Here is a 13,453-nt window from a genome sequence, read left to right as displayed (position 1 = left end):
GCTCCATGTCTCACAGGTGCCAAGGTGCAGCAGCCCAGCTGTCTGAAGCTACCGCTGTGATACTAACCCCATGTAAAAAGTAATTAAAAATGCAGTAGTTTAGTCTGGTGCTGACTAGTTCCACGTTAATGAAGGTGGACTTTTGCCACAGGCAAGTGGTGCATTCGGTGCTGGGTTAGATTTATTTTTTAACACGTTGCCTGTGCCATGTGGGAACCAGTTGTGAGTAGTGTGTTGCATCACATACCTGGGATAAAAGCTGGCCGTGTGACAGAAGGACATGCATCGTATTGCAATTAAAAATGAGCTTGGTTTCATATTTCAGTAACAGGTCTCAATATCTTGGTAATCTAGTAAAGTTACAAACTGCCCAACGGAAGGGGGAGGTGGGGGGGTGCAAAATCATAATTAAATTAGAAATTGTGTGAGTGCCGTGGCAGATGCTGACATTCATAAAGGAAAACTAATGCAGCTTTATCTTGGAGGCAGATCAGTTAAAACAAAGCTTTTGGCCAGCGGCTAATATTTAATGTTATGCATTGTTTTTCTCATTTTGTTCCAAGGATATATTTCACTTGGCGTGGGAAGTATAATATATTGAGTGTAGTGTGCTAACTAATTTTTTAATAACTAACTATTCTTTTACATACTCCAGCATTAAGCCAGCAGTATTGTTGGCTGTCAAAATTTAGCTGACAACTGTGGTGCAATGTGTTGTAAGTTGATCAGGAAGAATTTGGCTAAAGCATGCAGGATGGCACAGTGGTTAGCACCCCTGCCTCACAGCACCAGGGAGCTGGGTTCGATTCCCAGCTTGGGTTACTGTCTGTGTGGAGTCCGCACCTTCTCCCCGTATCTGCGTGGGTCCCCTCTGGGTGCTCCTTGTTTCCTCCCATAGTCTAAAGATGTGTAGGTTAGGTGGATTGGCCATGCTAAGTAGTCTCTTAGTGTCAGGGGGACTAACTTGGGTAGATGCAGGGGGATAGGGGTTGGGTGGGATTGTTGTTGGTGCAAGCTTGATGGGCCAAATGGCCTCCTTCTGCACAGTAGGACTCTATAATGGTCTCTGTAACCCCACTCTAACTGGAACTGTGTTTTTTGTTTGGTTATACCCAATATTCTGCTAAGGGTTTGGGAATGTGAATTCATAATCAAGAGACACATGTTCAAATCCCACCGCAAAACTTCAATTTTAACACATCAATAAGTCTCAGCAGAAACTTTATGGCACCCCCCCCCCTTCTCCAAAAGTGAGAATTTCCCATTCATTCCACCTCACGTTGCCAGGAATGGGGATGTGCTGATATCGGGACCAGATGTTCCTGCCAGTGTGAAGAGCTGGAAGATTTTGCTCAGAATGACTTAAACTCGGGTCGGAATTTTCCCCGCTCAGTTGACATTTGGCCACTCTCCAAATGCGACCGTCCTGCCCGTGACAATGTCCCCTACTGGCAGGATTGGAAAAATCCCACCCACGGAATGATAAGGAGCCGGTAATGTAGCACACTTTGTGAGACAGAGTTTGGAACTTCTGCTGCTATTTGTGTCACTGATAACCTAGCAATAACTTTGCACGTTTTAGCTACAAAGGTTTTTGGTGGCAAACGTTTTGACAATCCTGTGTTGTCCATTTTAGGATTCTGAAGCTGATGACGTTTTGTAGAAGACTGGTTTAATCTGAACTACAGTCAACCTCGGCCGGGCGTTGCGTTACAGGGATTCCCTCAACTTGGACACGTTGCAAGGTTTGTGGCGATAAGTTTGCAGTCCCTTTTTGTGGTGAATCTGGTCCTTATGCATGCTTCAGCGGCCTACCATATTCTCCGCAGCCTGTCTCTCGCATGAATTTGGGTTTGCTCTGGATCTCATCTTTGCTTTAATTCGATAAGTTTCCGCTCTGTTTCACTCGTGCTTTCTATCTATCAGAGATAGGTGGGTTCTTGATCAATAAGGAGACCAAGGGTTAGGAGGAGAAGGCAGGAGAATGGGGATGGGAATCATATCAGCCATGATTGCATGGCGGAGCAGACTCGATGGGCCGAATGGCCTAATTCTGCTCTCATATCTTATGGTTGGGCGTGTATCATTTTTTGTGGCCTTTTTTGAAAGGCGATGTGTTTCTTAAAGCGGAAATTCCTGGAAGGCTTAGCAGGTCAGGCAACATCTGTGGAGAGAGAGAGAGAGAGAAAAAGAACTGTTTTTAGGGCTGTGACCTTTAGTGTTTTTTGCTTTTGTTTTTGATCGGCAGAAAACCAACGTTTTTGTGTCATCCCAACTAGCTTTTTACAAGATATCTCCTCAGGTGAAGGATTGAGTGGAGGATGATGGCGTGACTCGGGCAGAATTTTCCCATCTGATCCGGGACCAAGTCCCACGGTGGAGGGTAGGGGCTGGGATATTACGGCACATCTTCCCCAGTGTAATTAATTACTCATCCAAAGGTTTTGCATCATCTCCCGTGGCGAGGCAGGCTTGATGATGTGTGTCCCGCCATCATACCCAGGTTCCACGTTGAAAAGGTGCCCGACATCACGGATCCACTGTTAAAGGAAAATGATGGAACTCCAGACACACTCCTGAGTCTGGGTCAGGGACCTCCTCGAAGAGGCTGAAGGTGGAAGATCCCCCTTCAAGATACTCTCCTACGTGCTGCTTTTTGATTTGATTTATCATTGTCACATGTATTAATATACAGTGAAAACTATTGTTTCCTGTGCGCTATACAGACAAAGCATACCGTTCATAGGGAAGGAAAGGAGAGCGTGCAGAGTGTAGTGTTACAGTCATAGCTAGGGTGTAGAGAAAGATCAACTTAATGCAAGGTAGGTCCATTCAAAAGTCTGATGGCAGCAGGGAAGAAGCTGTTTTTGCGTGGGTTGGCATGTGACTTCAGGCTTTTATACCTTTTTCCTGACGGATCAAAGTGGGAGAGAGAATGTTTGGGGTACGTGGGGTCCTTAATTATGCTGGCTGCTTTGCCGAGGCAGCGGGAAGTGTAGACAGAGTCAATGGATGGGAGAAAGAATGCTTTCTATGGTGCATCTGTAAAAGTTGGTGAGAGTTATAGCTGACATTAGCACTGCTGCCTCACAGCGCCAGGGACCTGGGTTCAATTTGGCTTCGGGTCACTGTCAATGTGGAGTTTGCACACTCTCCCCGTGTCTGCGTGGGTTTCCTCCGGGTGCTCCGGTTTCCTCCCACAGTCCAAAGATGTGCAGGTTAGGTTGATTTGACATGCTAAATTGACCCTAGTGTCAGGGGGATTAGTGGGGTAAATGTTATGGGAATAGGGTTTGGGTGGGATTGTGGTCGGTTCAGACTCGATGGGCCAAATGGCCTCCTTCTGCCCTGTAGGGAGTCTATGATTTTATGAAAGGAGAGAGTGCAGAATGTAATGTTACAGTCATTGCTAGGGTGTAGAGAAAGATCAACTTGGTGTAAGGTAGGTCCATTCATAAGTCTGATGGCAGCAGGGAAGAGGCTGTTCTTGAGTCGGTTGGTACGTGACCTTGGACTTCTGCCCCTTTCAAGTTCAAATCCAATCCCCTTTTGGAAGCTGCTTCCATCGCTCCTTTGAGGCAGTGCCCTCCAGAGGAAATTTAGCCTTTCGAGGTTGTGTGGGTTAAGCGCTGGGACAGTGTGTGGATTGGGTGGAACGTGGATCTGTGAAGAGGCGGTGCAGTCACCGACCCAGATTCCAGTGGGTCGAGACCCACTGGCAGCTCCATTTGGCATGATGGCTGATGTCGTGACAAGATGATACATGAAGTCGGGTGATAAGTCACATGGTGCAATGTGATCATCGACATGGGATGGGCCAAAATCCCTGCCCCGCCTCCCCTCACAGCTGGAACAATGAAGTGGCTTGCTTTTTCATCTAACCGTCCCCTTTCAATCCGGATTCTAGGGTAGCTTTGTGGAATTCATCCGGATAAATCCCACTTGTTGCCACCAAGCCAAAGCTTTCACGGCTCTGTGGTTCTCCAACCCCGGCCCTGGGCAATCTGGGTTTTTTTCCAGGCTGGCCCCAGCAGACAAGGTGTTGATCTCTTGGAATCAAAATGTGACAAAATTTCATTGCTGCAGCATTAGAGGGCATGCCTTCAGCTCCCTGAGCCCCTGGATCTGGATTTCCTCCATAAACCTCTGTCTCTCTCTGTCTCTTTTGGTCACCTGTCCTAATATCTCCATTTGTGGCTCAGTGTCAAAGTTTATTTGCTTGCATGGAGCCCCCTTTGCAACCTCTTACTAAATTAAAGGCGTTGTGTAAATGTAGATGGTTGGGTAAAGGTAGGGTGTGAGTAACAGACCAGGAGGCTGGAATAGCTGGATCACAATCTTGATCTTGGCTCGAGGGTCGTAGTTAGCCTCTGGACCCCCATCTAGGAAGGTGGAGGCCATTCAGCCCCTTGGACTCATTCTGCCATTTCATTTAACCCTAACTGATTTATACCGCAGCTCCATTTATTTGCCTTTTCTTCTCTATCGTGGGATCTTGCTAGGCGCTGATTGGCTGTCATGGTTCTATGTTACCGGGGTAACTACCGATAGGTGGGGTGGGACATCCTGCGGTTGTTGTGAAAGGCATCATGAAAATGCAAGCCTTTCTGATCCTTCATCTCTCGATTCCCTCGCCCAACGAGAAGCAATTAAACTGGCAGTCGGAAGCTTCCAATGATGCGTCCACTGCCCTTTCGGGGAGACAGTTGGCGATTTTCGCTAACCTTTGTGAAAGAGAAAGGAAGATTGCATTTATATAGCCCCCTTTCACAACCACAGAACCTCACAAATTGCGTCATCGCCAAGGAAGTACTTAAGGGTTGGATTTTACATGGTGGGGGAGGGGGAGACCATGTTGCCCATCTCCCCGAACTGAAAAATCCATTGGCACCGTGCCAACCAGAAACCTGGCTCTCCTGCAGCAACATTATTTGAGGTGCCATCTCAGTTGGGTCTGAGTGGGACCTCCAAACCCAATCTGGGAGGGTTTCCCATCCCAAGGAGCTGTTGGCCAGTCCAATTGGCTGGCAGCTCTGCAGCGCCAGCATGGAGCAGTGGCCATTGCAGGGACTGCAGGCAGATGGAAGGTGAGGGTTTTGGAGTTTGGGTAAATCTTTTGGTCCGGCTTGCCTGGCACATAGAGTGGCCAACTGTGATTTAATTATATTCCTGGAGGCCTCCTCCATGACTTGCCACCCCACCCTCCAACCATTAGTCGGCCAACACATCCATCCTTTTGACATATGGCCTTCCTACACCAATTGGGAAGCAAAGACTCATCACCCAATTGGATTATATTTAGCTCTTAGCCAAACTGCCTCCTGGAGGCTTGGCAAACCCCCCTCTACTGGCAGAGCCCAGGGAAGGACAGGTTTGAAGGGGATTGAGGGCAATTGGGTTTTAGAGACTGGCGGGGAGGAAGGATAAAGGGAGGGGGAGTATTATCTTGGGGTGGGGAAGAGGCCACAAGGGTCAGTTGCCTGTCAGCAGCCCACACAGTGAAAACCTGGCCCCACCTTGCCCCTATGTTCTCCCCATGTCTGCGAGAGTTTCCTCTGAATGCTCCAGTTTCCTCCCACAGTCCAAAGATATGTGGGTTAGGTGGATTGGCCGTGCTAAATTGACCCTTAGTGTCAGGGGGATTGGCAGGGTAGATACATGGGACTACCGGGATAGGGCCTGGGCAGAATTGTTGTCAATGCAGACTTGAAGGGCTGAATGGCCTCTTTCTGAACTGTGGGGGTTCTATGATTCTAAAAAAAATACGTGGGTTTATGGAGATAGAGCCTGGATGTGATGCTCTTGTTAGAGAATAGGCGCAGACTTGATGGGCTGAATGGCCTCCTTCTGTGCTGTAAGGATTCTATGATGCCCTCCCCTCCACACAGTGAATAGCAGTGATGGTGGCCTGAGCCGTGTCACTTCCCTGACACCTTACCCACTCACCGTAACGCGGGAGACCCCGATGGGCAGGGACGGGGAGCACAGCCTGGTATATTATACGAGACCCCCCCCCCCCCCCCCCTCCCCCACATCAAGGCAGGAGGCTGTAAAATTCAGCACTAGAAGTGAAAGCTTTCAAAGGTGCCTCGTGCATTCGCTCCTGAACAAACTCGTTGTGTTTCGGAGATAATAACTTGCATTGTTCTGGATCGCCCTGCCGGAGGAAATCATTTCCTCCCGTATCTATTCTATCACTTTCTACAGCTCGATCAGATCACCCTTCAGACAAAAGGGAGCGTGAGCCAACACTGCACAACCTGTCGCCAGAGTTTAACCCTTCAGCCCCTGACGGTACTCTGGTAGGTTTGCGCTGCCTCCCTCTCTCTCTTCTCTCTCCCACCTTTGTGAGTGGGTTACAGAGAGAGGAAACACTGATCCGTCTGCTGCCTCTTGGCCTCCTCAGGAAAACGCAGGTTTCGATAAGGGGAGCAGGGAGGGTTTGCACTTGTCAGACCTCTGACGTGGTGGCACAGCGGTTAGCACTGCTGCCTCTCAGCGCCAGGGACCCAGGTTCGGTTCCTGGCTTGGGTTACTGTCTGCGTGGAAGCTGCACATTCTCCCCGTGTCTGCTTGGGTTCCTTCCCACAGTCGGAAAGACGTGCCGGTTAGGGTGCATTGGCTGCGCTAAATTCTCCCTCAGTGTACCCGAACAGAATGTGGCGACTAGGGGATTTTCACTTCATTGCAGTGTTAACGTAAGCCTTGCTCGTGACACTGATAAATAAACTCCAAGTTTTATCGTATAGATTTCTTCACGAAAGAGGTCCGCTTGGCATCAAACTCTGCCTTCAGGAACAGACAGGTGTGGCAGAGCCGGGATTAAATTATTTTTTCCAGTGAGGGGCAGAAAATCTATTTAAAAGCGCTGTCCCAAAAGAAAGCACCCCTGCCTTGCCAAGCAAGCCAAGTAAACCAGGCACAGTGTGGCAATGCTCCAAATTGTGTGAACCTATTGGGCCAAAAGATTGTAATTCAAGCAAAAAAAAAGGCTTTGTTATTGTTTGGTGTGTTCTGTTGTCATAGCCACGGGTATCGAATGGAGACAGGGTGAAACTGTTATCAGTGATACGCGATATGGGGATGGCTGGAAGTTCCATCTGGCTCACATCAATCGCGTCAGACCTACCCAAATCTCAGTGATGATTATTTTTGAGTTGACTTTGCAAACTATTTCTCCGGAATTACAAGAATTTAAACATTGTTGAGCTGATGCCCACATTCCTTTCTACAACCTGCTCTTGAGATGTGGCCCTGTCTATCTGCGTCCAGTCTGAATTTTTGCAGCATCGGTTAAATCAGGCAAGCCCCCGCGGTACCCAGGGAGGCCACTCGGCCCGCTGACTCTACACCGACTCTCCGGAAGAGCATCCCACTCAAGGCCAACCACCCCAGGCCCACCCTCTCCGCCCTATCCCGTGACCCCACACATTCAGCGTGGCTAATTGACCTAACCCACACATCTTTGGACACCGAGAGGCAATTTAGCAATCCACCTAACTCATATATCTTTAGGCTTGTGGGAGGAAACCGGAGCATCTGGAGGAAACCCGCACAGACACGGGGAGAATGCGCAAACTCCACAGAATCATCCAAGCCGGGAATCGAACCTGGGACCTTGGTCGGGAGGGGAATTGCCACAGAGTTAATCACCCTGAAATACAAAAGGTGTGAACCACACACTCTGGATGATCAGTTCTCCCCGAGCTCCTGGTCCTTTTGCCATCTGTCACCCATCTCTGCCAATGGAAGCATATTTAAATGTCCTTCATGCCCATCCAATACCTGCTGAGCTAATTTAAGAAACATTTATTGGACATGGGTGGCATGATGGCACAGTGGTTGGCATTGCTGCCTCGCAGTGCCAGGGACCTGGGTTTGATTCCAGCCTTGGATGACTGCTGTCTGGAATTTGCACATTCCCCCCATGTCTGCATGGGTTTCCTCCAGGTGCTCTGCTTTCCTCCCAGACTTCAAAATAGACGTGGAGATGCCAGCTGGGGGTGGGCACAGTAAGTAGTCTCACAGCACCAGGTTAAAGTCCAACAGGTTTATTTGTAGCACGAGCTTTCGGAACACTGCACCTTCATCAGGTGACTCACTTAGTGTCCGCAGACGTGTAGGTTAGGTGGATTAGCTACAGTAAATGTGTGGGGCTATGGGCATAGGGCAGTGAGGGTGTGGTTGGCCTTGGGTGGGATGTTCTTTCAGAGAATCGGCGCAGTCTCAGTGGGCCGAATGACCTCCCTCTGTACTGTAAGGGATTGCACGATTTAACTGACACTGCGCCGTGACTTCAAACAGAAAATGAGAGCGTCCTTGACAATCACAAAGCACTTTACAGCCAGTGAAGTACTTACTGGACTGTGGCCCCTGCTGGAAAATAAGAAGTGCAGCAACCAATTTACGCACAGCAAGCTCCCACAACGGCAATGTTTAATAACTGGGTGAAAATTGACGTTGGTTGAGGGATCGATGTTTGGCCAAGGAACATAAGTGGATAACTCCCCCGCTCCTCTTCAAAATGGAGATCTTCGATAACCATCCAAGCAGAGGGGCCCAGTTTACCAATTCATCCAAAAGACGGCACCTCGGACAGTGCAGCACTCCCTCAGTACTTCACTGGAGTGGCAGCCTGGAATTCTGTGCTCGAGCACTGGAGTGGGACTCGAACCTGGGCAACGTTTTGAGTCTGGATGACCCTTTGTCCAGACTCGAAATGTCGGCTCTATTCTCTCTCCGCAGAGGCTGTCAGACCCGCTGAGGTTTTCCAGCATTCTCTGTTCCTGCCTCGGAAGTGCTTCATTGGCTGTAAAAACAAAAAGCCCCTTCGGGCAGTCCTGAGGTTGGTGAAAGTCATTTCACAAATGCAAGGTCTTCCTTCTGTGTTTGTGCTGGAGCTGCCATCCTCCTGCTGTAGGATCAGAAGGACATTTCTTACACTGTCCGATTCTGGAGCACATTTTCTGGTAAACATTCTCGGCACGCAGAGCGTCGCGGAGAGGGACGGAGAAGTCAGTGGACAGGCAGAGGGTGTGTTGAGTTTGGACAGGAATTGTCAGTTGCTGCCATGGGTACCAGAGCCTGTTGGGTGGGCACTTATCTACAGGAACAGAACTCCTGTCCAATTAGTATTTTGGCAGATCTGTTCACTTAAAAATCACTCTTCTGTAGGTTGCTCAAATATCTCGAAGTTCAAAAGGAGATCCCCTCGGGCTCTTCTGATCTATTTTGTTTGCCGTTGTTCTGTGATGTCAAACCAGAACTGGTTTTACAGTTACAATACCATTGCCTCCAGAGCGAGCGGCCGATTGCTGTTGATTTATAGCTCGATTGTTAATTCGAGGGAATGTGGCCCTCGTCCACCAGCTCCATGTGTGGGGACGGGGAGCATCGATACCTTTTAATTCTTCTCCACATTGCAGCGTCCCCTTCTGTGTCAGGCTGTGGACGCCTGCAGCTGTTAACTGGATCTTTGGTACCTGAATGCGGCACGGTGGTTAGCACTGCTGCCTCACAGCGCTAAGGATTCCAGGTTCGATTCCCAGCTTGGGTCACCTGTCTGTGTGGAGTCTGCATGTTCTCACCGTGTCAGCATGGGAAAGGCATGCTGGTTAGATGCATTGGCTGTGTTAAATTCTCCCTCAGTGTACCCGAATAGGCACCGGAGTGTGGCAACTAAGGGATTTTCACATAAACATCATTACAGTGTTAATGTAAGCCGACTTGTAACACTAATAAGTAAAAAAAAAGAATGAGTCTGAAGACCATATGTCAATTAAAATTATGCAGCACAGATCTTTATGCACCATTTGATCTTTGGTGAGACCACATTAAAATAATGTATGAAGTTTTGGTCTCTATATTTAAAGATGGAAAGAAGTGCTGGAAAAGCTGAGTAGGTTTGACTGTGTCTGTGCAGCAAAAAACAGAGGTTTGAGCCTATTATGTATGCTCCTAGAGATTAAAGGTTTCTTTATTAGTGTCCCAGGTAAGCTAACATTAACACTGCAATGAAGTTACTGTGAAATTCCCCTAGTCGCCACACTCCAGCACCTGTTCGGGTCAATGCACCTAACCAGCACGTCTTTCAGAATGTGGGGGGGGAAACCGGAACAGCCGGAGGAAACCCACGCAGACACAGGGAGAATGTGCAGACTCCGCACAGACAGAGATCCAAGACAGGAGTCGAACCTGTGTTCCTGGCGTTGTGAGGCAGCAGTGCTAACCACCGTGCCACCCTTCATAAAGGACCATGAGGTAGGCTTGAATGCTTCAATACTGGCATGCTCTTTATTGAAGTGTGCCCTCGTTCACAGTTTAAGATGCCCTACAGCGTCCCACACTGAGCCAAGCTAGTGGGCATCTTTCACAGACGCAGAAAGATGCCTTCATAAGAACAGGATATGGCGCTCGACTCATCGATTGACAGTTCCAACGCGCCACCGCACCGACCTCCTCAGAAGACAAACATGGGACACGGCAGACAGAGTACCAGAGTACTCTTCATCGTCCGGTACTTCCCCGGAGCGGAGAAGCTACATCTTCTCTGGAGCCTTCAACACGTCATCAATGAAGACGAACATCTCGCCAAGGCCATCTCCACACCCCCACTTCTTGCCTTCAAACAACGGCACAACCTCAAGTAGATCATTGTCTGCAGCAAACTACCCAGCCTTCAGGAGAACAGTGACCACAGCACCACACAACCCTGCCACAGCAATCTCTGCGAGATGTGAGAACGCCATCCACCAGGTACACGGATACAGTTAAATAGACAGATATTTGATGTTTTGGGGAATAAGTGGATATGGGAGCGGGCGGGAAAGTAAATCTGATGTCCAAGATCGGCTAAGATTGGTCTGAATGATGGAGGAGACTTGAAGAGCCATAATGTCTCCTCCTGCTCCTATTTTTAATACTTCTTGCGCCTGCTGTTTGAAGGAGTTGCCCAGTTAGTCTCACACCTATACTGCATTGTGTGTTTCCCCACTTCAAGTGCTTATCCAATTTCCTTTTGAAATTTACTGTTGCATCTGCTTCCAACACCCCCCACTTTCAGGCAGCGAACTTCCTGATCACAACAGCTCATGGTGTTATAAAGAACTCGCTGCCTCTGGTCCTGTGCAGTGTCAAAAGCACCATAGCAAGCCAGAGTTATTTGATCTGTTTCTGGGCTGGTAACAGATCAGAAACGGCTTCTGGCAACAGATGTGGAATGTTCCACCTGAAATAAAACAATAACATTTGACAAGGTAACTCTCGGCTTCAAAGACGCATTTCCTCTGGAAAAGAACTCAAAACTTCCAATTAAACTATCTGAGAATTTCTTTTCTTTATATACATGGTGCTTTTCTGACACCCCCAAGTGCTTACCAGCCAATATTTATCCCTCAATCAATATCGCAAAGACAGATTATCTGGTCATTTTCACACCCCTGACTTATGGGAGCTTTCTGTGCACAAATTGGCTATTGCATTTCCTAGACTTCCATAGATGGCACAGTGGTTAGCATTGCTGTCTCGCAGCTCCAGGGTTCGATTCTGGCCTTGGGTGACCATGTGGAATTTGCACCTTCTCCACATGTCAGCGTGGGTTTCCTACGTCTCCTACAGAAGGAGACCATTCGGCCCATTGAACCTTACCCAGGCCCACACCCTTGCCCTATCCCTCTAACCCCACGTTGCCCATGGCTAATCCACCCAATACACTCCAGTTTCCCCCCACACTCCAAAGATTTGCTGGTTAGTGGATTGCTAAATTAACACTAGTGTCAGGGGGATTAGCAGACTAAATATGAGGGGTTATGGGAATAGGGCCTAGGTGGGATTGTGGTCAGTGCAGACTTGTTGGGCCGAATGGCCTTCTTCTCTCACTGTAGGGATTCTATGAACACACACATCTTGGGGCATCAAGGGGCAATTTAGCATGGCCAATCCACCTAACCTGCTCATCTTTGGCATGTGGGAGGGAACCGGAGCACCCATAGGAAACCCACGCTGACACGTGGAGAAAGTGCAAACTCCACACAGTCACCCAAGGCCGGAATCGAACCCAGATCCCTGGAGATGTGAGGCAGCAACGCTAACCCACTGTGCCATCCATGGAAGTTTAGGAAACGCAATAGCCAATATGTGCACAGCAAGCTCCCATAGATTCAGGTGTGTGATAATGACTAGATAATCTGACTTGGTGATACTGATTGAAGGATAGATATTGGCCAGGAGACCGGGGAGTGTGCTGAGGTGGGTGGGGGGGGAGATGAGGGGAGAGCTGAGGGAGAGTTGAGGTGCTGTTATGTCAAGTAGGGTGGTGGAGGCGCACACACTGGCATCGTTTAAGACTTACCTGGACAGTCACATGAGCAGCCTGGGAATGGAGGGATACAAACGAATGGTCTGGTTGGACCGATACGCGGCACAGGCTTGGAGGGCCGAAGGGCCTGTTTCCTGTGCTGTTCTTTGTTCTTTGTCAGCTGACACGTCGAAGTGAGATCCTGTCCGGCTCTCGGGTAAATTTAAATGACCCCGGGGTGGAATCCCATGGGGTCCCGGCCAATAATTTATCCGTCGTTCCCCACCCACGTTGCTGAAACAGCAGACCATCGGGGGGTGGGGGGTCGTCAGTACGTTGCAGCTGGTGGGATCTTGACTGAGAATTGAAAAGTGACGTGATGATTTATGACTTGTTGAGTTTCCCAGCAGTGAAACTGATTCCAGTTACCAGCTATTTACTGGGCGCGATGGAGGTACATTTAGATAAGAGCTATTCATTAGGTCGAAATGGTTCACTTTAATCATAAAAATCTGGTTACTATGGTGACTGTTTGTTTGTTTGTTTGCTGAAAGTCTAATTAGAAAGCCCCATTAGAGTGGTTCCCGGTAACCGAGGGACTTCCTCAAATCCTTCTTCAAGAGAGTTCTTTTTTCTCCCCCCTTTTTATTGCCTTAAGGAGACGCTGATGCCTCAGGTGACACTCCCCCTGCCCACCCCACCCCCCTCCCTCCCCCTCCCCACCCCCCCTCCCTCTCCGTCCCCACCCCCAGGTTAGCGCTTCCTGGGGGTCACATGACCTGCACTCTTAAAGGGGCAGTACACACCCCAAACCTCCAACATACATGTATCACAGCTGGCTCTACCCCGGCATGGCCCTCCCTCCCACTCCACCCCCGACCTTGCCTGGGAGTACTGCCCACCAGGGTGCACTCCTTCTGAGATCAGTCATGCTTCACGCCATTCTGACGTCACACTGCCGTGGATGGATTTTTTTTGGGGGTGGGGCGGTCGGTTCTGGCGTTCGGGCCCGATCGTCACCTGTAAATTTATCACCGTTGGGTTCCTGGTATTGTGTGTCTGGGAAAGTGGCCTATCGCTGACGGGGGGGAGGGCACACGCAGTGTTTGGCCTTCTCGTGTTTCCGTTGCTGACCCAACAGGAACGGGAGCGGAAAAT

The 13,453-nt window shown here is 49.1% G+C and overlaps 1 protein-coding gene across 1 annotated transcript in view; it reads left to right on the top strand.

The window, feature by feature from the left end:
• Positions 1-13,453, top strand: part of LOC145343385 (coronin-2A-like) — a 127,651-nt gene that overhangs the window by 55,846 nt on the left and 58,352 nt on the right. The window contains exon 2 of the mRNA XM_080189600.1: positions 1,637-1,745. The gene's annotated coding sequence lies outside the window, so the exon portion shown is untranslated. The remainder of the gene's footprint in view (positions 1-1,636; positions 1,746-13,453) is intronic.

This window comes from Carcharhinus amblyrhynchos, chromosome 5 (assembly GCF_965287045.1).
Source record: "Carcharhinus amblyrhynchos chromosome 5, sCarAmb.v2.hapA, whole genome shotgun sequence".
Taxonomy (NCBI): domain Eukaryota; kingdom Metazoa; phylum Chordata; class Chondrichthyes; order Carcharhiniformes; family Carcharhinidae; genus Carcharhinus; species Carcharhinus amblyrhynchos.
This window is presented reverse-complemented; position numbering and strand designations above follow the sequence as displayed.